This window comes from Canis lupus, chromosome 5, assembly GCF_003254725.2.
Source record: "Canis lupus dingo isolate Sandy chromosome 5, ASM325472v2, whole genome shotgun sequence".
In the NCBI taxonomy this organism is placed as follows: domain Eukaryota; kingdom Metazoa; phylum Chordata; class Mammalia; order Carnivora; family Canidae; genus Canis; species Canis lupus.
The window spans coordinates 16011025-16035412 of record NC_064247.1 but is presented as its reverse complement, the minus strand read 5'-3'; the positions used below and the strand labels follow the sequence as shown (position 1 = coordinate 16035412).

The following is a 24388-nucleotide window of genomic DNA, read 5'->3' as shown; positions in this document are numbered from 1 at the left end:
GGTCTCTGTGCTTGGCTTTTCTAAGCACCTACATGGAAGTTTCTGGAAGTTAGGTTGGGGCAGGGCTTCATGCACCACAGAGGGAGGGCTTTTATTGCCTTGTTCTTTGCAGCCCCTCCTTTCTCTTCCTGGGCCTGGCTGGCCAAGCAGGAACATCTTGCAGGCACGTGACAGCCTCTCTCAGCTGAGCTGCGATGCGTAAAGGGATTTATGGTTGTAGAGCCACATCTCATTCTGGATCATGTCAGAGAGTGAATCCCCACTCTCTGCTCACAGCTGTGCACTAGCAGGCCTGCCCTGCAGAAGGGAAATGCCAGCTTCCCTCTCTCTTGGGCTCTGGGTCCCACTGGCCATCCCTCCCCACACCACAGGATCCCCTTGCTTCCTACTCCCTTTGCTTCCCACCAGAGGAGGGAGGAGGGATGGTCTGAGCCACCACATCAGGCAGTGACAATTAAGCCTATTCAGAGCCAAGTCATTTGCATGCAACTCCTCACCAGGCGGAAAACACTCAACCTGTCATTATCTCCTGGCATTGCTGGTGACTGTGCCATGCGGCTTGTAGAGATGGCGGCTTCTTTCCCTTGGGCACTGCCAGGCAGGGAGAAGGTGATAGATGAAGGGCCCAGAATCTTCTCCTGCCCTAGCTGGCTTCTGCAGGAGGCCAGGAGGCTAGAGCCAGGGGAGGAGGTGGCATGGGACAAGGTGATAGGACTCCATGGACCAAGTTGCGCTTGGGCATTGGGGAGGGTCTCTGGAGGCCACAGCAGGAGTATTGGAAGCAGGACAGGAATTGTCTGAGGGTAGTTCTTACCTCCTCAGCTGGAATTTTGAATGAGATTATCTCTTGAAAAGTATGAAAAGCCACCATTTTGTTGTACACCCACAGAGCAGTCTCTGTAGCAGCTGCTCCCTCAAAGGCACTCCAGCTGTTCCCTGCCCCCACGCTGCACCCACTACTTCTCCCTCTGTCCCTCTCCTACCCCCATCTCTAAATAAACCACAGTAAGATTCAAATGCTATGATGCCAGGGTATGCTGGTCCAGCATTTCTGGTCTCAGAGACAAAAAACACCCAAAGGCAGGGGATCTCACATTGATTCCGGATCTTGGGTCATAAGCCCTTCACAGCATATCAGGAAACGGGGTTCAAAGGCCTTATCCTCAGGGTGGGGGTGGGGGGATGTTGAAACACTTCATCGGAGATTTACTTTACCTGTTGAGACCAAGAGAGTAACCAGCTTAGGCCCCCACCCCACCCCACCCCAAACAGGACTAGCCTACATTTAGAGCAGATGGTACCACTATGAAAGATCCAGGAGCACTACACCATCCAAAACAATACTCAGTATCCACTATGACCTGAAATTCCACTGTTTGTGTTTTATTCCTTTCACTTAAACCTTTGATCCTGGTTTAAATGCTAATACCCCTGAGAGAGGCAACACCATAAAATGTGTTCAGTTATTTACTCCTTAGAAAGAAAAAACGTCTACAGTCTTTTCTGAGAGTAAGCATTAGAAAGAAAAAAAGGGACACAATGAGAATATCACCCCGTGAATGGGTGGGAGCAGGTTTTACCAGCAAGAGGGAAAATGCAGAAAAAAAAAATTGGGGCAGGGAAACCCAGCCTTCCTCATATTTCTTCCCAGGACCAGCTCTGACTCACTGGTTCCTGGGACACAGAGACCTGAGCACACTGGAGCTTAACCAAGCCAGCCCCGCTGAGTGTCCTCCATCCTGAGTTAGGCCTCCCAGGACAGCAAGGCCCTGCACTCAATCCCCTGAAAAGGAGCTCGAAGGACCACCTTTTAGTTTCATTACAGTTTCTGCTGCTGTAATGAGGCCACATACCCACAAACCCGGGTTTCTTTCTCTTTTAAAGGCACAGATGTATCAAAAGTACAACAGCTCTTCCTGTCTCTGCTCCCACCTCAGAATCAGCAACTCTACCTGGCGCTTTCAGAATACTAGTTGATGTGGTGCCAGTACCTGGTGTTGGTAGGAAGGCAAGACTCCCCACATAGCTGATGCTCAGAGACAGCAGTGCAAGGTCCCATAGGAGAAAGGGCAAACAGAGTCCAGTGGCCTGGCTATGGAGGAGAGCCAGAGTCCTCCAGCTCCTGGCCTGGAAATTCCCAATGGGCTGCAGCCCTCACCCTAGAACTGCTGCTAAACTGCATCCTAATTTTGCCCATTTATGGTGCCTCTATCCCGAATCAAATGCCACTGCACAAGGCTTCCAAGCTGTGGGAAATCTATGTGTGAGTAGCTTCGTGGCTGAGAGCTCTGGGGTCAGGCCCATTTGAATATTCCCCTTGTCATGTGCGGAGTGACTGCAGGCAAGTTAGTGTCTCCAGGCCTCAGTCTGTTCATCTGTAAAATGATGAACCACCTAAGTCAAAGCTTGCTGTGAAGATCACAGGAGACAATGGATACAAGGCCTGAGACATAAATGTTTGCTATTTAATTTTATTATTTCCTAAAGCGTAAGGCTAGTGCCACAGGTTAATGCAGCAGTATTCACTCTGAAGGACGAATTTTTAAATTCAAAGAGGGGAGACCAACTTGCCTCATTCAGCCAGGGGCAAGAATGCAGTCATTTGGAGGTGGGGAGCCTGGTCTAAGAGTAACTTGGGAATGTCAATGGATAGAAACAGAAAAACTTAGGCAATTTCCTGAATGATCTTGAAGACAGAGATCTTTGCAGGAGGGTCAAACACCACCACTAGAGGCAGCAGCTCTAATTCACTAGCATCTACCGTGTGCCAGGAATTGTGTCAAATACCTTGTTCATAATCCTTAAGATGACATGTTAAGAGGAGCATTATTATCTCCATGCTATCAGAAGGAAGCTCAGATGGGCAGGTGATATGGCCAGGGCCCCATGGCTGGGCCTGGGCAGAGCTGGTATTCCAACCTGACCTTGTCTGAGTCAAAGCCCCGGTCTCCCTCCTGAGCAGAACGCCTTCCATGCCGTGGTGTTACTACAGCACAGGCTCTTGGCAGGTTATGGGAGCCTCTCATTCACCTTCCAGAGCCCTTGCACGCTTGCACGGTGTCTGGCCCATGGCAGGTGTTCAGTACATGACAATGAATTGAACATATGGTGGCCTAAGTCCATTTAATGTCCTACCAGGGGGTGGAGAGGTGCCATTCATAAGAAGTCGCCCAACACGCCTGTGGCACCCAGACCACTGTCACTGTGAGGGGGACTGGCTGCCCACCATGTGTCTGAGATGAGTCCTGGGAACTTGGCCTCTTACTGGGCTTGGCTGCTGCACAGGGATCTCCCACCCCCTCCCCTCCCTCCCTTCCTCCCAGTACCAGCCCCCCACCCCCAAGGCCCATGTTAAACTACACCAAACAACAGAGGCTCCACCTTGGAGGGCTCTGCTCATGAATAATGAACCCACACCAGGCTCCATTCTTTTGAAGGAATTCTCTCTTGGCTGGTGAAGCTGTGTGGCAAGGCGCTGGCTCATTATTGCAGTTGTTTATTTATTCATGCTCAAAGGGGGTGGGCCAAGCCCGCACGCAGACATCTTTTCCTTCATTGAATCCCGTTCTCCACTCTCTTTTCCTTCTAGGACTAGCTCTTCTCTGAGGGCTCCAGTGGAAGATGGGGTGAAAAGCCAAATAGCCTGATTGTCACAGAAGCCTGGGATGGAGGAGCCAGAGATGGAAATGGAAGGAGATCTCTCCCATGCCGGTCTGCCTGTCCCTGCGTCCCTGGCAACAAGGCCTGTCTGGGATCCAGGGCTCCCTGCCATGGAGACATGAGGCAGGTGCTCTGGGGACTCCCAGCGCCTGGCCTGTGGCACAGGCTGTCTGTTGGCTGTGGGCTTGGGAGGAACCTGATCAGAGGGCTCTTATAGATGGAGCTCATGGCAGCTGGAGAGCATCTTCTTCCTTCTACTCTGCCTTCCTCCATCCTCCCAGGCTTTAAATCCTCAAGGCCTAGGGCACCTGGGTGGCTTAGCGGTTGAGCATCTGCTTTTGGCTCAGGGCGTGATCCCAGGGTCCTGGGATCAAGTCCCACATAGGGGTCCCTGCAGGGAACCTGCTTCTCCCTCTGCCTGTGTCTCTGCCTCTCTCTCTGTGTCTCTCATGAATAAATAAATAAGATCTTAAAATCCTCAAGGCCCTTCTCTTTGCCTGTACCCCTTACCCCTACCTTACGGGCTGGCGGGCATCTGACTTCCCAGGGTCACTAACTGGGCTGGGAAAGATGGGGCTGACCCCGTCCTGGTCTCAGCTCAGGCCTCCCCCACCCGTGCACCCAGCCTCCATCTCCAGCTCGGAGAGCGTCCCTCTGCAGCCAGCCCAGAGCCCTCTCACCGTGCCCAGTCCCACGAAATGCAGCACAGCCCAGAATGCAAAGCCGAGGCAGAATGGAAAAGCACTTAAGCGAGGGCCCTCAGCCAACTTTCATTTACTCCGCCACCTGGCTTCCTTTCGTCCTGGGCACATGGAGTCTGTCTTTGTTGGACTAGATTTCTCCAGTAGGTCAGGGTAGCCTGCAATGGGAGCAGAGAGGTGTTTGGGGAAGGGGTGGTTGGACAAGTGACAGAGAGGTCTGGGGCGCCGGGGAGAGACCAGAGGGTCAAGACTGGGTTTCTGGCCCTAGTGCAAGCTGTCTGGGTGAACACCTCCTGCTCCAGGGGACATGCTGATGTGGGGAGCCGGGCAGACATGGATCTGAACCCCGGCTTGGGTCCTTTCTCGTTGTGTCACTGTGGGGTTGGTGGCGGCGTTGGGGGGCAGTCACATAATGCCCTTGAGCATGAGTTTCCTTGTCCGTCAACTGGGACAACCCCAAGGTCCTTGTGGATGGTTGTAAGGGTTAGAGACTATGTGTGTAAGACACTGAGGCCAGGACCTTGTATGTGCTCAGAACATAGCAACAGTTCCTATCCTTCCTGTTCTCTAGCCTCAGTTTTCCATTCTGTATCATGGGAAGAGCAAAAGCTGAACTCTGCTGTTGGGCACATGGGAAATTATTCTGGAAGTGGTCAGTGCTGCTGTGGTGACTCCTCATTGAGCTCTCACTGAGCTCTCAGGTTCACAGGGGGATAGGGCTCCCACTTTTTAAAAAAGATTTTATTTATTTATTCATGAGAGATACACAGAGAGAGTCAGAGACATAGGGAGAGGGAAAAAGCAGGCTCTCCCCACAAGGAGTCCTATGTGGGACTCAATCCTGGACCCTGGGGTCACACCCTGAGCCAAAGGCAGACCCTCAACTGCTGAGCCACCCAGGCATCCTGGGCTCCTACTTCTTAGGGTCCTTCCCTGTCTCCCCTCCTAAGGTTTCCTGGAGAGTGAATCCTGAGGAGCAGAGAGGAAACCAGGGGCTGGGAATACCTCCTTGGCCTCCCATGGCTTCTGTGGCTCCCAGAAGGAGCCTATCTACCCTCACTGCTCTTGGAGAAGGTGGCTCAGTCTTTGTGTCAACCCTCCCTGGAGTGGGAATGTGCCACAGTAGCCCCTGCCCGCTCCACTTGTGAACGGTTCCAAGTATTAAAACAGCCTTACAAATAAACCCACTGCCCTCATGTTCACCCACAGCTTGCAGCTATATCTTTACATGGATGTGCTCTGTTTTCTGTACAACGTCCCTTCAAGTATTTCAGATGGCTTATAAAACTCTGCAATATCCTCTCTTAGAATATACTCATTAAAAAGGTCATTCTTAATTTGACATGGATTCCATCCATCCCACCCACCCTGATCCTGCCAAAGATACTCAGTAGGTCAGACTCCCCCTTTCTCTACATGTAGGGGAGATTTTTTCTCTGTGATTTTTCAGCTTGCTAATGCTAGCTCATCAGTGCAGCCCAAGGAGGGAAATGTGGATTTGATACTAATGTTCCTTTTCTTTAAATGTGCTCTTATCAGACCACAGCTTCTTTACCCAGGAAAGACTTCCTGTGGAAGGTGCCTCTGTAGTGTACCAATGAAGAAGAGTGGGATTTGACAAGGGAATCGATTCAAAGAAGGAGTGTTGACACGTTTCCTCAGGCAACACTTACAGAGAACTTTCCAGGAGCCGGGCAGAGTGCTGAATGGTCAGAACACAGAGCTGCCTAAGTTCCAGTCCTGTCCCCCAGGAAGCTCACTGTTGACTGAGACCAGACAGGATTCTAAGCATGAGGCTCCAAGAGCAAACTGTCTAGAAGAGACGGTCTCTTTCATTGGTGGGAGCAAAGTGGGTCCTGACTCTATCTAGACATGCATGTTTGACCATCCGTGACTCCAGTGGCAAGCCCCCCATCACCTTGTCTCCTGACCCTAACACAGCCTCGTGATGCTTGGTGGCTGAGTCTGTCTGCCTTGGAGACTGGGTCAACATGTGCCTCAGTGGGGCGGGAAGGAGGGGCAGATGGGGTGGCAGCTCCCTGATCCAGAGTGGCAAATCAGCCTACCAACCTCAGAGGAAAGGTGTGTACATGAAGGTGCAGAACCAAAGTGATGCCATCTGTACATCTATATCTGCTCTGGTCTGGGTTCCTGCTATTCACATCCCTGGCCGATGCTGGCCACCTGGGAGCCACCATCCAGGGCAGAGATGGTGTCTCTGTTGTATCGGTCAAGATGCCACCGAGAAAGAGAATTCAGCTCAGAAGTTTCCCAGCAGAGGCTAAAGCCTTAAAAGGAAGGGACTAGCCACAGAGATGTGGGCAGGGTGTAGCCAGTTGCAGGTGCATCCAGAGCATCTCAGTGAGAGCTGGAGTAGGGGCCTAGGCATCAGGTGAAGGAGCCCTGGCTCCTGGCCAACAGTCCCTACACCTCGTCTTGGCTAGAGAATGGACCTTCAGGACAGGTGATGAAGGCAGGAAGGCGACAGAGAAACCGGAAGGGTCTGATCCCATTGCATGGAGGTGGATGGTTCCCCTGCACCCAGAAGCCATCTGGGGTAGAAAGACTCCAGAGGCCTTATTGGTAGACTTCCTCTCTCCACCTGCTATCATGGTAGCTCTAGAGCAACAAGGCCAATGATGGAAGCTAACAGAAGTTTCTTCTGCAGGGTAGTACATACATTTTGATCTATGACCTGTGCCTCAAAGAGCTCCTGTATAAGGGCATTGGGCCAAGGACTGTGGGTGATGTTGGGCAGATAAGACCTCTGGGCAGATAAGACATCTGGGTGGGAGATATCTGTGAACAAATGAAAACTTGAGCAGTAATACAACTGTGGAATGTAACAATTCTACAACGGAGAGATGACATCAATACTTAATGACCTGGTATGGTTAATACAGCCTTGCAAATAGATGTAACTTTTATTGAGTAATTTTTTCTGATCATAAAAATAAAGTATACTTATTATAACAAAAATTGAAACATATTGAAAAGTATAAAAGGAAGAATTGAAACCCACAATCCAACTTCCTCTATTAGCATTTTGGTGTATTTCCTTAATATCACTTTTTATTTTTATATGTGTATGTAAACCCCTCCTCCCCCCAACGCACACCCACATGTACACCCGTTACGTTTTGGGATAGTTGAGATCATATTGTACACGGTTCTATTTCCTGCTTTTTTCACTTCACATTCGACCAAGAACGTTTTTACATTTTTGAACATTCTTCATAAACCAGCAGGCATGATGCCCATGTGACAGTCCCCTGTACGGATGTACCAGAAGGTATTTAAACAATCCCCTGTTGGTATTTAAACCATTTCTGATTTTGTACTCCTATAAATCTTTATCTGGATTTCTGATTATTTTCTTGGGATAAATTCCTAGAAATGAAGTTACTGGGCTGGCAGGAAATACTATTGGTAAGGCTCTCTGCTACATTTTGTCACCAGTGTTGACACATGTCGCTGTAAATACCATATCAATTTTCAAGATCCCTAGCAGTCTGCCAAAGCGCCCTTCCCACCTTTGCCAATATTAAAGGTGATAGATTTTTAAATATGTGCCAAATCGAGAGGTCAAACGTGGCAGCTTGCTCTCATTTGCATTTATGATCACTAGCGAGGTCAAGTTTTCTGCTTTATTCTTTTTCAACTGTTCTTTCTTTTAAACATTCTCTTGTTATGTTGTTTGCCCATTTTTCTTTCCGGATGTTAGCGTTTTCTTAATACTCTAGAAGAGCACTATATTTTAAGGATGTTTATTTTTTGCCTGCTGCTATATTCACTTCAGATAACTTTTTCTTGTTCTGTCGCTTGCCTTTTAACTTCATATACTACTTGTTTGATGAAATGAAGTGGCAGGTGTAATGCTGAACAGTCTGGCAGACTGGCTTTGCACTCTGGCCTTCGCCCATGGCCACGATGGGCCAAAACAGAGTTTTCTGGAACTGGCCTCGTCTCCTGAGCTCCTCAAAACCTGCCTGCTACTTGACAGGAACTTGTGAGGATGCCCTGCAGAGCATTCTTGACCTGAAAACCATCCTCTCCCCACCTCCCCCTGAAAGAATAACAAACCACCAAACACCCAACAGAGTAACCTGCCCTCCTCAAGGAGGCGCCAACACTGTCTGCACCAAGGCGGTTCCTAGCCAATGGCTTGGGGAGAGAAATCTAGGCCAGTTCCAATGGATTGTTTGTGCACATTCTTCATGCCAATGAGACACTCTTGACTGCTCGGCTTTTTCCCCGTGACTCAACAGGGAATTCCAGAGACCAGTTCCCCTGCCCCCTTTTACTGCTACAACTAGATTTTCTGGTCACACATTCTTCCCAAACTCCTCCCTCCCAACCACACAGTACACTCACACGCCCCCCGCCCCCCCCCCCCCCCCCCCCCCAGTCCACCAGACCTGGGCAGTGCTGGAGATTCTTATCAGGTTTTCTGAGTAAGGGGTTGCTATGTCAACAAAGATCTTGTCAACAACCGTCTCTAGTTAGTTTCTAGGGGCAACCTCCCCCCTCTCCCCCACCCCAAATGCAGTGACAACGCATAGGTTAGCAGGTGCCAGGGCTCCTGGGGACAGGCAGTTAAGGACAGATTCAGGCTGAAGGGATAATGGGGGTGCTAGGTCTTTTGACACAGACCTCCCCCAGGAGTACACTGTACACTTTCGCCTTCTCTTTTCTGCTTTTCTTTTTCTACTTAAAATATCTTGGAGGATATTCCTTATTGGCACACACAAAGCCACCACCTTCTTTGTTATGGTTGCCCTGTATTCAGTTATCCACAACTGTTTCTATTTTCTGAACCAGTTCTCTGTTCCTGAGCATGGAAGTTTCTGCTTCTAGGTTCTATTACAAGCAACACCACAAAACAACACCAGCAAACCCCAAACTTGTCCCTGCTCTTGTGCTGATGGCTACTTCCACCTCTGTAGGGTGAATTCCTAGAAGTAGGATGGCTGAGATGAAGGTATGTATGCTCCAATATTAAAATCTCCTACCAAATTCCCCCCACCTGGGGAGGAGTAGACCTGCTTACTCCTGACCCCCTCCCCTGATCTCAGCAGCACGGGAGGCCAGTTCAATCAGAAAAAAGCAGAACTCCCAACACAGCCACCTAGGCCCTGATGGCAGGGCAGCCCCTAGCCTGGCTCTTCTGGGCCTTGGCAAGAAGGACCTCCCCCTTTCCTTGCTGGCATGGCCCTTGCATGTGCCATTCCCATGTCTGGAATGTTCTCCTCTGCTTTCTCAGCCATACACTGCTTCTTCATGGAAGCCTTCTCTAGACCCCCAGGGCTGGCATTCAGCCCCTCAGCCCCGCTCCTGGAGGGTGATGTCCTTCTCCATTCTTGTTTCTGGCCTCTTTATGGTGGATTACTTGACAAATGTCTCAGCTACACTCTACGCCCATGAGGGCAGGCGCCATGTCTGTTCCTGATCAGCCTGGTGTTTCCCAAGAGCAGGTGTAGCATCTGGCCTACAGAAGGTGGGCGATGTATTTCTAGAATGATCGAACAAAGTCAAAATCATGTTTCAAACTTTCGCCAACTTTCAAACTACTACTTCCTGCATCTCCACCTCCCATCCTGCTGAAAGATCAGGACCCTTCTAGCATGTTGGCAGGGAGCCCTACTGTTCTCCTAAACTCCGTTCTCTCGTCCCTGCATCCAGCAGCAGTCCTCGCCCCTTCATGGCAGCAATGCCTCTTCCCTCTCTAGGCCCTTGGGTAAGTCATTTCCTTCCCTGTAGTACCCTGTCCTCCTTCTGGTGTCTGATGAAGTCCTGTTCATCCTTAAGAACATAGTACATCCTTTCTGGCACCTGCCAGCCATCCCAGTCACATTCAGCCTTGCCCCCAGCCCCGTAACCTGAGCTCCAATGGGCTTTTTACCTGAGTTTTGGAATTGTCTATGGATTTTCCTGTCCGTCCACCGGATGTGAGGCTCGGAGAGCAGGGGGCATTCTTTGCTCGTCTCCCGATGTCCCAAGCACAGTGCTCTATATGCAGTTGATGTTCAATAAGCTCCAGAAAGAACTGGACCAAATGATGCTAAATGGGGCCCATCTTTGCTTCTTGAACTTTTGGAGAGGTTTTCCAGACGGAGCTCCCAGGCAAGGCTGAGAGACCTTTTCCCCTCCGCCCCCCCTCCTCCCCAGCACAGGCAAGCCAAGTCCCACGGCTTGCCAACTTTCAAACTACATTATCCCTACCCTAGAACTCAGGCAATATCATCAGACAAGGCAGATGTTTCCCATCAGTCTGGAAAGTTTCTATTTTCATTTTCCACATCACCATCATGCTATCAATCTCTTCTCCAGCCTGCTTTCTCCCCCTGCCTCCCTGCCCCCACCCCCAACATACCAACCACTGGTCCTGCTAGGGATCAATTCCTATGTTGCAGATACAAAGGTAGTTTTGCTTGACAAATGAAGCTGCCCTTCCAGGAGGTAATAAAGAGATCGATACTGGTTACACTGGAAATCTCAGGAACAAGGGGGCCAGTGACACCTTTGCCACTTCCACTAGCAGGACCACCCTGTGCAACCTTCCCCAGCCCGTGTCGCCCTGCCTCCCTCCTGCCACAGCTCTGCACCTGAGGCGGCTGGAGTGCCCAGGACCAGGCCAGCCGGCTTCTCTTCGCAGAGAAGTCATTGGTCACCGTCAAGAGGTGAGCATCCTTTGGATGCAGAGCCCCCTGCCCTGGGCCCTCTGGGGGTGGGGGAGGAGCCTATGAAGAAGCAGGGCAGGGCAGTGCTGATGAAAGAAGCCTAGCGGGGTGACGGCATAGAAAGCAGGCCAGGCTTTGAGTCTCAGTTCTGCCACTTGCTGGCTGTGTGACCTTGGGAAGTAACCTGCCATCTCTGATTTGGCCACAGCTTCTATTGTGAGTCAAGGAGGTTAACTACATAACGTAAGGTCCATGGATGGTCCATGGATGGGCTTCTGAGGGCCCACGTACCCCTGAAATTCTCTTCAAATTCCATGCATTTTTTTTTTCTGGATAGAGGGTCCATGTTTCCTCCTTCCCCCATGCACTTTAATATCAGATTCTTAAAGGAGTCCTTGTCTCTAGATGATCAACTCAGCCCCAGCATTCTCTGATTCCAAAGAGCAGACAGGCGTTCCTGCAGTGCGGCTGATATTGCTGGGGGTACACAGAGGGCACTTCGGAAAAAGACTCAAGGACACATTCAGAGTAACAGTAAAGAGACAGTGGAGGCAGGTGGATAAATCCGGGAAGACTTCCCGGAAGAGGCAAATTTCAATAAGAAAGCAGAGTTTGCGGGTGATGCAGGAGCTTTAAAGGGAGAGAAAGGTGAAGGAAGCATTGCAAAATAATGGGGTGCTCTCTCCTCTCCCATGCTCAAAAAATGGGATGCTTTCGTGAGGGGGACCCCTAATTAGCTGAGACAGCTCACAGTCCTCCACCATGAACAAGAAATCAAAAAGTCAAACACCAGCTCATTAAATGCTCAGGGCTGGCTAGCTATTAAAAGAATTTCCATTTCAGAACAGGATGCCTACCAGGGAATGCCAGACCTAAATATAAGCCAGCCCCCTCCCTGCCAGGAGACTTTACGGTGTTAGGCAGGCAGGAGGGAGGACTGCGTGGAGATGTGTCATTACTTTTAACATCCAAATATAACTCGCCCCAGGGGGTCTGGGACTGAGGCTGCTCTTCCCAGCTGCCTCCTGCCAGAGCCAGGGGGGGCACTGGAGAGCGGGGAGCAGGCCCCACAGAGCAGAGATTTGGGTTGCAAGCAGACCACAGTCGCCCATCTCCTTCCCCAAATGTCCGGAGTCTGGAGGGAGGGCCACTGAGGTCTACTGGCTGCTGAGGTGGGGCGGGGGTGGAGGGTAGTTCAGGGGCTCTCTGGGCGGAGGAGGGGGTGCTTTGGATATTCATGATTACTTTTCCTGCACGCTTCTCTGGAATGCGGAGAGGAAAGAAATTAGGAAGAAACGACCGTCGAGCTGCCTGCAGATGTACGTATACACGTACACGTATCTGCACTTCTTCCCTTCATGCTTCCGGCCGGCAGTTCTGCACTCACATGGATGCTTATTCAGCAGATGTGTGTCTGCCCAGAGATTGTAAGCTCTTTGAGGACAGGGCTGTGTGTCTGTTCACTTTGCAACCCTCCCCATCTAGCTCAGTGCCCAGCATAGAGGCCCTGGCGAGGGAATTAACAGCTGAAATGCCAACGATGCCAATGCCCCGCATGTGGGCAGAGGGCTTGACACGTCTGGTTCTCAGCTCCGCGCTCAGTGGAATCACCTGGATGCCTTCATGCTGATTGATTGGTCTCAGGTACGGGTGCAGCGCGGGCATCCGGGGTTTTAAAAGCTCCCTAAGTGATTCTAATGTGAAGCTGCATTATCTAATAAAAAAGGTTTTATTCTCTCAGTTTGTCTCCTCCTCCTCTTTTAATACCCTGTTGTTGATTCTTAAAGCACTCTCCTGAGGTAGGCAGGGCGGCGATTACTCCCCTGAGATACCGAAGAAGAAACCCAGGCTTAAAGCAGCTGAGTGACATGCCTGGGGTCACATGGCAAGTGGGCAGTGAGGTTGGGGCCGAGGCAGGGTCCTTACGGTGCCCCTCCCAGTGTGATCTCCCGGAGCCCGTGGAAACCATGGGAGGGGTCTTGACATTCAGGGATGTTCATTTCTTGCAGCAGGGCCCAGAAGCCGAGGTGACCGAGACCCAGCATCCAGGTGGCAAGACCCAGCATCTTCCCCTTCACAGTGTGGTGGGTACTGGTGCCACAGGGAGGCTGGCCGGGGCTGGAGTCAGGCGAGACGCTAGCCCAGGGTACAGGGGTTGCTCAGATGCAGGCACACCGAGGGCACAGCTTGTGATCAGATAATTATGCACAGGAGGATGGTGGTAAAGAATCTACAGTGGAACAGTCTGTCTCAGGGTGCTTCTGGCTCATGTGGAACTAAAGGCCTGTTGATCCGGGAGGGGTGACTTAGGTCCCGGGCAGTAGAAGTCCCCCCTACCCCCACCCACCCTGGAGTGGGGACAGTGGTACCCTCCTCATGGGCTGCTGTGATGGTGAAATGAACAGAGGTGCCAGTGACATCAAAACGGAGAGAAAACACTGCTCTGTGCCCTTCATCCTGGGGAAGAGCTGTGGGCTTGTGTGTCCTTTTCCTGCACACCCGAGCCTGTCACATCCTGAAGTCCGGGATCCTGGGCCTACCCGGGGAACTAGCTGATCCTACTTGCAGCCCTCAGTGCATGAATTCTGGACCAGGAAGAGTTTGTCTTCTTGAAGTTGGGAAAGATCTCGTGGAAGCAGGCGTGTAGGGAAAGGACCAGGTGGAGGGGGGTACTCTGCTGACTTGGACCCAATGATCAAGGCCAGTTCCAGGGGGAGGGGGCAGGTGTCTCACCCCTCAGATGTGGCTGCTCCCCAGATGTCTTCCATTCTCGCTGAGGCAGTATGGCTGGCCAGGTTGTAGGCAAGGGAGTACAGCTAGATAGTGGACCTCATTAAGCCCCAGGCAGGTGCTTTGCGTGGGGAGAAAGGTGGCATCTCCTTCCAGGGAAGGAAACCCTCACAAATGCAATTTCCCACACCTGTCTGGGCCAGGTGAACAAGCAGCTGCTGGCTAAAGTGTCCCCATCAGTAACCCTGGAGTCCTCAGTGAGCGTTTATTTACTGAACGTTACTCCCATGGCCAGGAATGGGAGCAGTGTGGGGAGTCTCTGCAGAGCAGGGACATGTGGCTTCCTGCTGGAAAGATTTGCTCACTTGGACAGAGCTGAGATCTATAGCCAGGTCACAATCACCATTTCTATCTCACCCAGGCAGCCCTGAGACTGTCCCACTGGCAGGCCTCATGGCTGTAGCCCACTCCAGGGTGCAAACATGGCAATCTTATAATTAATAGAATTACAAAGAAGGGAGGGACTTTGGGCTCATTATCAGTTCAACTGGCCTTTCGATTCCTTTTGAAACTCTTCTGCAAACAGCCTTCCAGTGCCTATTAACATGCCTCTAGTGATGGGATGCTCACTACCTCCAAAAGTTTCCACTCGAATGCACTAGACATTGTCTTATTGGATTGGGGCATGGATTGGTCCTCTCAGCAACTCTGGAAAGTCACCGATCCTGCTGCTGGGGCTCAGGAAGGTGGCCACAGTTGGTGGTTCAAGAATCTCAGTAATTTCAGTCCTAACAAATAGTCCTCGAGTCCCCAAGGGGAGGGTTGCGGCATGTTGCTTTTCACTGCTGTGTAATATCTCATCATAAGACTGCAGCACTGCCTACCTATTCTATCGCTGATGGGCATTTGGGTGTGTTTCAAGCTTGAATGAATAAATCTCACATGAATGTGTCTCACAAACACAAGGCTGGGCGAAAGAAGTCACAGCCCGAAGAGTATGCTTTTCATTATTCGATCTTATGCTTTTATGGGGAGGGAGATGCTAATGACTGGAAGGGGAACGGAAGGGTCTCTGGGGTGCTGGTGATGTTTCAGTTCTTGAGTTAAATGATGATTATACAGATGTGTTTACTTCATGAAAAATCAAGCTGTACATCTATAATCTACATCCTTTGACATATGTATGTTATTCTTTATCAAAACACTTATTTAACAAACGAGAGCTCCACCATGATTGATCTTAAAATAACACTGCTATAATGATGAGTGTTACGGGACTTACACTTTCCTACGGACGTGCAACAGATAAGAGGAGGTTGTGAGGGAGATACCATTTTACAGTTACGGTGAAAAGTCCAGCAATAATACAGGTATCATTAGTCACTGAAATTTGTGGGCTCCTACCACATGTCACATACTGTTTCAAATGTTGTCTGTGTATGAATTCATTGAATCCTTGTGACAACACTAGGAGGTTAGCATTCCCATTTTGCAGAGATGGTAAGGGAGGCCCAGAGAGGTTGGGTAAACACCGAACGGTCACACAGCCAATAAGTGGTAGAGCTGGGGTTCTAGAGTCTTCTGTCAAGGGTGCAAGGTGCTGAGCTCACAGGATGCCACCCTAAATGCACCCCTGAGCTGGTTCTGGGGAGGCAGGGCTGGGCTGGGAAGCCCTCCAGGCTCGGCCACTGGCCCAAGCGTTTCTGGCCAACTGAGAGGAAATGCACCCCCACAGCGTGGATGTTGTCGTATTTTTAAAAAGAAGTAAATAAGCCTCCTCATTTGCATGATATTTCACGCTGACTCTGCCTCTCAAACTACACATGGCACTGTGGGATGCCTGCGATATTTTATAAAGTTAATAACTTTCTCTTAATTGGATGAGTTTATAGAATAGTCTGAGCAATTAACAATAATTACGCCAAAGACACTTTGATTCCAAGGATGCTCCACAAACATTGGCGTATTAAGCCATTTAGGAAAAAAACAACAACCTACAACACAGTGACACAAGACAACACACAGGCACATACTCGCTCCCTGCAGTCCCGTGACCCAGAATAAGTCGCTGTTTCCAGGCCACGGGATGACAGGGCTTCTCGGAGACGTTAGGAAAGAAATGGCTCGTGTCACACTTCAGTACACTCCTGCACCTTCTTCCCTTTGCCCTTCTTTGCTACAAAGAGGGGTTGGCAGGGCCAGGTCCTGCTGGCACTCGTTGAAGGACACACTGTCCATGCCCAGGTGACCATGCAGGACAATGCCTCCTGAGCAACTGGCGTAGACTCCCAATAAACTAGGTCTACAATAGCCCCTGCCTGCCTCCCAGTGTCTCTCTCTGTGTCTCTCTCATATGCTACCTTTGATCTCAACAATATATTTCTCAGGATGACTTCATCCAAAAGGACGATTGCCAAGAAACATGGAATTCAGCATCACCCAAATCAAGGTTTTGAGCTATTCACTCTAATGTTTTGTGGTTTCTTCAACATTCTACAAGGCGCTTGTTCGGGCTTTGCCAGAACACCTCCAACTGATGGGGAGTGCGCTACCTTCTAAAGGCATCCATTCCATTTTAAGGTCGTTTTAATTATCAGAAAAATCTTCTGTATAGTGGAGCTTCTCCTTGGAGCTCCCACCTGTTGTTCGACACTTTGGAGAATAAGTGAATTCCCTCTTTCACATGACCCCTTTGGCTTTTCATCACCTGGCTGAGCCATGTTCTCCACCACCAGCCTGAGTCTTCCCTTCTTTAGGCTGCTGATCCTCTGTTCTTTTTTTTTTTTTTTTTTTTTTTTTTGATCCTCGGTACTTGTTACCTTTCCCTCATCCTAAGCCAGCTTCAGAAACCCATTCATCTGAATAGCAAATTCCAGCCTTAAGACAAAATAGGTCCCTAGTCCGACACGTTCATGTGACCTTCATCTCTTTATAGTAGCTTAGGTTTGGTTTGCTTCAATAAAACAAAACAAAATGAAACAACAAACAAAAAGAATCAGTCTCTGCAGGCAAATAGATGCCTGTGTTTGACCCAGGGAGGGGTGAAGGGAGGGAGGAGGAGAGAGACCTATCAATGGGGCAAAGGAGAGTAGGATGGAGAGATGGGATCTCTTGCTCCTAAGGCTGTCTTAGGCCGCCCATGTCCAGTGCCAGCAGGCTTGTCCCTCAGCCCCTTGGGATAGCTTTAAGCGCCACCACCCCTCATTCCTGGGCAGGGTGTCCCCAGGAGAGAGAGACCTCCATCCCAGGCTGCAATAATGCAGAAGTGTGCTCCTTTGTCTGCACCATCTCACCATCGAGGCTCGCTCAAAGCGCCTCGCTGTGGCTGGGCTCAGGGAGCCAATTCCTGACCCGTCTTCTTTGCCTTTCTCTCTGTCCCCTACCCAGCTCCACTCTTGCCTTTACGGTTCTAGCTTGGGGTGCCCCTGCCAGCCCATCTGTTCAGTCCCATATGCTTCCCGCAAGGACTGCCAAGTCGAGACCGGTGCTCGGCGACTCGACTCCAGCCCCAGTGGCTGGATTGAGGCCTTTTTTGCCCAACCTGGTCGCTAGGAAACAGCCTGGCTGCCACGCTGAGGCCGGGCCTCCACATGGGGTGGTGCAGCAGGACCATGTCTGTTGGCCCCGGGAGTACCTGATGAGCACCCAGGCCAGCCTCCCAGTGGGGACTGCCCCTGGTCAGGATCCAGGTCCTTGGGAGAGTGCAGATGGGCATGACCCTCTCAGGCTGGAAAGTCCTACCCATTGTGAATCTGTAGGTCATGCAGAGCAGAGGTCCGTTTTGGAAAAGCTAATATTTATAGGACAATTGGAAAGATGTTGAGTCTTTTTATTGTGCCCTTTGCAAATCTGTTGTTCCTTTTTAGCTAAAGAACTTAAAAGTGATTGTGGATAACATATTTTGATTCCAAAATGTTCATGTTGGTATACTTAAAGAGGCATAAGTGAAGATTTGAAAAACACGGCTGCATTTCAGAAATGCAAAGTTTCTCCTATTTTTTCTTACTTTTTTGTCAGTGGTGAAGTGGTTTATAGATGCATCTTAATATATTTTCATACATCCACAGCTGGTCTTAGGTCACTGGGTACCGGATTCTATTGACCCTTCCTCAGCAAATTCTTTTGACGGGGCACTAAATAAAAGGCATGATGCAAAGAAGCAATGTAACAACAACAAAAATCTTGGCTTCAAATTCTGACTCCTGTATTTATTAGCTTTGTGACCTTAGGCAATGTCTCTGAGACTCAGTTTCCCAATCTATAAAATGGGAATTGTAATTTCTACTCCATAAATTTGGTGAGAAAATGAGTTAAAACATATTTGGTGAGGGACGCCTGGGTGGCTCAGTGGTTGGGCAGTTGCCTTTGGCTCAGGTCATGATCCCAGGATCCGGTATCGAGTCCCGCATCGGGCTCCTGTGGGGAGTCTGCTTTTCTCTCTTCCTGTGGCTCTACCTCTCTCTCTCTCTCTCTCTGCATCTCTCATGAATAAATAAATAAATCCCCCCCTCCAAAAAAAAGATTTGGTGAGACGCTTCGCACAGCGCCTGGCACACTGGAAACAATGAACTGTTGCTTAATAGACCAGCCTAGTAAATCACCGCCTTGTGATTTTGAGGTCCCAAAGGTGAACAGTCCCCAAACAGTGTCCTAGCTTCCCCAGGACAGCAGAGAAAGGCCTGGCCAAAGCTCTTCAAGTAGATGAGGAAGCAGCTCGGACCAGCAGACATGGGGACGTGATCCAGCTTCTCTGCACAAACCAGAACTAGGTCTGAATTTAATCAGCCACGAACAGCAGAGAGCTAACAAATTGCTGTCTTTACCCTACCAGTCCATGTAAACACTGCCAGCTCCCTTTTCCTCCCCGCTTCTCTTCTCCACCCCCCTCACACACTCACACACACACACACACACACACACACACACCTCCCCCCTAAGATTAGCTTGGATCCCAGTTTTATAAGGCCATTCTGACACCTACAGCCAACCAACTGCTCCATTTAATAGGAAAGACACTGTGACTGAAATTAACTCCAGAGGGGGAGATTTCCAAGCCACTGCTCAGACAGGCTCGTCCGCTTGCCACCAGTTTGGTGTAGAGCCCCCCACTTTGCCACACCTCCTCTCTTCCCTTCTCCATGTCCCAGAGGAAACACCCTTGCCCCTATAAACTCAGCTTAGGCTTGGACAGTCAGGATGGGGTGCCATTTCCACAGGCTCTAGTGGAGACCAAATGCACAGAACATTGAAGGTGAAGCAAGAGTGGACATGGAATCAGACAGATGAATTCTACTTCCATCTCCACCGCATATTAGCTGTGTGACCTTGGGCAAGTCTCTAGGCCTCTCTGGGTCTCCATCTCCTCAACTGCAGAATGGGTCCAATGATAACTACTATGGGGTGACTGAGAATTCGGGAAAATAATGCACATGTGAATGTTTCATGTAGTACCAGGCATATGTAGTAGGTGCTTAATGGATGACAGCCCATGTAAAGCCTGCATTTCAGCTTTGAGACAGGGACAGAAAAGTTTCCCAGCCTACAAGAATTTCTTTATTCCAGCTAAATAGTTTACTGTCTATGGACATGGCATCTGGGACAATTAAGTCGAGAATGGAAGATACTTGTGCTCCTTTCAAAGCCCAGCTCGAAATTTCCTTCCATTAGGAAGCTTTCTTTGATCAAACTATTCAAGTTTTATTGTTCTTTTTATTGGATGCCTCTCAGTACCTACGAACACATTTGAGACTAGAGAGAAATCTCAATTATTAGTAAACATGATAGGTGGATGTTTAACTTTGCACACAGTTAGGAACCGACGCATTTGCTGACGTTTGAAAACCCAAGGTTAACTTAATTTGCAGGTAGCTCAGTGGTGACACCTATCTGTGAAGTCTAGTGCTACACACTGGCTCTATTAGACACAGATATTTTAATGAAAGGTCAAGGCAGGGAGACTAGTGCTTCAAGGGAGAAGTCAGGATTCTGAGGCTCAGGAAAAGGATCAATGTGTATATGTGCAGGTGCATTTTCTTTGAAAATGTTAATGTACCTTGTTGTGCAGTTGGACTCTAGGATTCCAAGAGTAGGGCTGCATGTCTTTCTTTGGGGAAGATAATGTAGATACAAACTTAGGAGCTGGGCTCTGGCACTTGTTGGCCGTATGGTTTTGGGTAAGTTAATAAACATCACTAAGCCTCATCTCCTTATTTATCTACTAGAGATAATATTTACCTCAAAGGATTAACCTAAAGTTTCAAGAGATAATGTGAAAATACTTGCCACTCACTAGTGGCATGTCCATAAGACATGTACATAGCTTCCCTGAGACTCAGTTTTTCCACCTGAAAAGTGGGATCATCATGAGGCTACCATGAGGATCAAGTGAAAGGATGTGTTTTGTAAAAAGTATTCTATTGATTGAAGCACTATTTAAATATTTCGCTGTTAGTATGGCAAGCATACTACATGGCCTGAAACCTACACGGCCCTCATTCCATATTTATGGAAGGAATGAATGGTGGATTGAGAGACCATTTGCCTAATCTAGGCTCAAGTGTTTGCCAAAATGAAGACCCCCTTAAAAGTAGAAGAGGTCTGACCAGATTATTACCAGACTGATTTTTTTCCCTACCAGAACCATATTTATCTTTGCTCACCCTAAAGGGCCAACAGTCTGGAAGCTCTGCAGAGGAGGTAGTATTGTGCTGGTACCCTTGCTTCACTGTGGAGTTACACATCTTCTTTGGTGTGGAATGATGAAGCTGAGAAGCCACCATCTGTAAGATGTGGATTTTGATTTGTCTTTCAGAAGCAGGGGCCTGATGTACAAAGGTGCCCTCACTTATTTTCCCCATGCTGGATGGCATGCAGGTAGGAGGGAGCTGGGTGATGATGTATGGTACAATGGAGCCTATTGAGCCAACAGCCCAAAAGTAGATCCCACACATACTTCCTGGGTCTCCAAGAACACTGTCCCAACAAATGAGCTGACTATTCCCTTCATTCTCAAGTGGAGCATTTTGGTGTATACATTCTGGAGCACCCCCTCCACTGCAGAACTGGATGAAGGAGGTCGTGGCTCCTCGTTCATGTCAGATTTCTCCTACTGTATTCAGTTCTGAGTGACCTGATCCCTGATCCACTGGAGAGGAGGGGAGCCCAGGGCGCAGGGCCATCAACAGGACTGTGAAGTAGATCCAGTTGGTCTTAACTACATATACTTTGGTGCTCCTCACTCTCCGAAGGCACTCAGCATACAAGATGTTTCCGATGCTGTGCTTCTACAGGATCATATGGGCAACAGATTCAGTAAGTAATACACATGATGTATATCTATGGGGAAATAATAATATTCACCAAGTCTACATTATGGATGAGATACTGCAAGATGCACGCACATACAAGGTCTTCTGCTGGGCCGAATAGTACAGCCATCATGCACGCTGACTTTAAAGCAGACTAGTCTGAGCTCAGATCCTGGTTCCACCCTGACTAGCTCTGTGGCCTCAGGCCTCAGATATGTTATTTAGTATCTCAAAGCCCTACACCCAACCTCCTCACTCTTCAGGGACACAAGAACCCTGGTTTTCATCAGCTAACATCAATTGAAAACCCCTATGATGGTAAGGGGCATCCACTTGTCTAAAATGCTAAACTCTTCCACTGGAAGAGTGCTGGTATGAGATCTGGGGTCAGTCAGTCTCTGCTCCATCACTCAGCAGCTATAGGACTTTGGGGAAGTTAAATACACTCAGGGTCCATTTCCTTGCCTCTAAAATGGAGATAATATTGATACTGATCTCTGTATTGCTGTGAAGGTTAAATAAGACGATGCTTCTAAAAACACTTAGCCCAGTGCCTGGTACATGGCAAATGTTCAATAAATCCTGCCTCATATCAACTAAATATCCCGACAGACCAGGCATCAGAGGCTCAAGAAACTAAGTAACTTGCCAAGATCACATACCTGGGATTTGAACCCAGCTCTCTGACACCAAGACCAGCAGTGTCGCTCTCAGGGGACAATGGCTTGCTGTTCCCTTGCATGAAAGGTAGCCACAATTTTTGCAGGCTCCGTGAAGGCTTTTCTCCCAAGAGAAGAGTGGTGGGTGTTCAGGGGCCAGAGAGGACAGGTGGGAAGGGAGCTCTCTGTACAGGAGGGACAGTGGAGAAATGGGATAGCTTACCCTCGGTAAACCAGTAACTTTTCTTTTACCATTTGTTGGTTCCAAATTAAGTCTAGCCAACTCGCTGAGCTACCCACCAGCTTCAAGTTGATTGAAACGAGCTGAATTGAAGTGACAGCATCATAAGGTACTCACAGAGAAGGGCGAGAGGGGTCAAGAGCAGAGGCTCAGTGCAGTGCCAAGAGCCAGAGGAGGGCCCTTTAGCAAGGCCTGGAGAGAGGAGGGGACTCTGATTTTGTCTCCAAAGAATGACAGGAGCCACTTTTGACCTTGTGGCTCTTGACAGGGGGATGCATGGCAAGGCGATCTTAACCTGCAAATAGAAGGGGATTTGGAGGTTCCAAGTCCATCTGTGAGTGGGCTGTGAGGGACAGAGGTGGGAAGTGATCCCATTACAAGTTAAAAAGAATGTATCGGGTATACTTGGGTTTTCTCCTTCTCTATATTTTGGCCTTTTAATTTTATGGCTTGCTCACATCTGGGTGGGATAACCCTTTATGGTGCGAGGCATTCCCATGTACACGGGTGGCCCCAGAGAAGAGCCTGAGCCTCACCCTCACCATCACCCTCAGCCCTCGAGCTCATTCACTCCCAAGCTGGGTCCAGGGAAGCACCCCCACCCAACCCTCATGGAGAGACTTCATAAGCCCCTGGTTCAAATGCAGACCTTGGCTAGAATCACAGCTTCAAGAGCCAGCTGCAGAGTAGAGAAGCCTTCTAGCCAGGATTTCTCTGCAAGGGCCACAGATTAATTTGTGGCCTGGGAGAGAAGACAGAACCAGAGTTTGGGGTGCAGGATGGGCTTTTGGGTCTAGGTCAGCAGTTCCCAAACTTGTCTGCACATTGGAATCACCTGAAGAGCTTTCAAATCCACCAGCATCTGAATGACATTGGTCTCAGTGTGGCCTTGGCTTTGGACAGTTTAAAAGACCCCCGGGTGACTCGAATGTGAATCGCTGGTCTAGGACTCCCTCCGAGAAGGGGTTCTGCTTCACACCAAGCCTCCAGCTCTCCCACTCCAAACACACAGGGAGTCTCTGTGGGGACCTCACAGATTGTTGGGAGGGGAGCCCAGCTCAGCACAACCACTTAGACATAAAGCTGTCTGAGCAAAGGAATGCCGGGACCCACTGGCTTTCAAAAGGTGCCCACTGGCTCTCAAAACACCTCTGCCCCCCACCCCCTAACACTTGCAGCTCCTTTCACTGAGACAAAGCTCTCTATTCCATGGTGAGAGATAAGGCTTAAAACACCACCACCCTTGAGGGAAGAGAAAGTGACTCACACTCATGCTAAGCTATGCAAGCGTGATGAGGAGGGAGAGAGAAAAACCCTTAGCTGTGTTGCCTGCCTATGAAAACAATAAACCTAGAGTGGGGTCCCTCATTTTAGAAATGAAGAAATGGGGTCCCAGAGGTGGGATGTGACCTGGCTAAGGCCATCTCTTTAGCAGGTCAGCAGTAGAACCTATGAGCGAGGACGATACTTTGCACACTTGACCTCAGTAGCACAGGGTATGGGAATGGCCTTGACTCTGAAAAATGAAGGCGCATCCCATAGGTGCCCCGTATCAGATATCACACTGCCCCAAAATGGCATTTGGAAATATATCAGGCATTTTTTTATTGTTAGTGAAAATGTCCCTTGGGGCTGGGGGCGCGTTCGGCATAGCCTGCTCCTGTTGAGAGCCTCGCCTCTTCTGGCGTCAGACCTGGACAGAGGATCAGACCAAATGGCCATCTGCCCCTGCACAGCCCAAGTGACCCTGGTCCCCTGTAGGTGCTACACGAGGCACAGGGCTTGTCGGGGAGGGCTGTCCTTTCCCGAACACACAGGACACGCCCTGCATTGCCAGGACGCTAGTGGTGACTGTGGGCATTTACACTGCGGCCTGGCTGCTTTTGGGAGGCATCCCTCTCTCCTTAATCTGAGGATCTTCATACTTTCTCAGTTGGACAGTGGGGCAAGATTAGACTGATGGGGCACCAGCAGGTAGTTAGACTCGGGGCTATTTTATTCACTGGGGCAGTCACGGGTCCCCCCAGCCTGTCTCCTCCTCCATAAAGGTGGGTGGTGATGCCGCTTGCCTTATTGCAGCGGGGACCAAGCGAGGCAGTGTGTACAAGTGTGTGTCAGACTCTAAAGCTCTATACCAACAAGCCCCCTTGATGCGGGGGGGCTACTTTCTCATGGTAGCGAGGCTCCCGGCACCCTCCTGGTTGCACGGCCCGCAGCTCCCTAGAACCGTCCTTCCCATCTGACCTACTCGGGGCAGGGCCAAGAGGGCCTAGCAGCAGGCACAGAGTAGGGCAACTCTCACAATATACTCCTCAGTGTCTGTTTCCTTGCCCATGACCGTGCAGCACCCTCCTTCTCTAGGAAGAAAGAGAGGAGGGGGGAAAACCCTACAGAAAAAAAGCAGCCAGGC

At 49.7% G+C, this 24388-nt stretch overlaps 1 protein-coding gene and 2 long non-coding RNA genes across 3 annotated transcripts in view; 1 reads left to right on the top strand and 2 right to left on the bottom strand.

Annotated features, from left to right (window-relative positions):
* Nucleotides 1-24388, bottom strand: part of DSCAML1 (DS cell adhesion molecule like 1) — a 344526-nt gene that overhangs the window by 162078 nt on the left and 158060 nt on the right.
* On the bottom strand, nucleotides 3471-8805 carry LOC118354837 (uncharacterized). Its single transcript, XR_004816131.2, has 3 exons — nucleotides 8780-8805; nucleotides 4341-4519; nucleotides 3471-3660 (listed from the first exon to the last, which is right to left on the bottom strand). It is a non-coding gene; the product is annotated as an uncharacterized LOC118354837 (long non-coding RNA).
* On the top strand, nucleotides 8869-12744 carry LOC118354838 (uncharacterized). The gene is made up of 3 exons (XR_004816133.1): nucleotides 8869-9342; nucleotides 10775-11041; nucleotides 12319-12744. It is a non-coding gene; the product is annotated as an uncharacterized LOC118354838 (long non-coding RNA).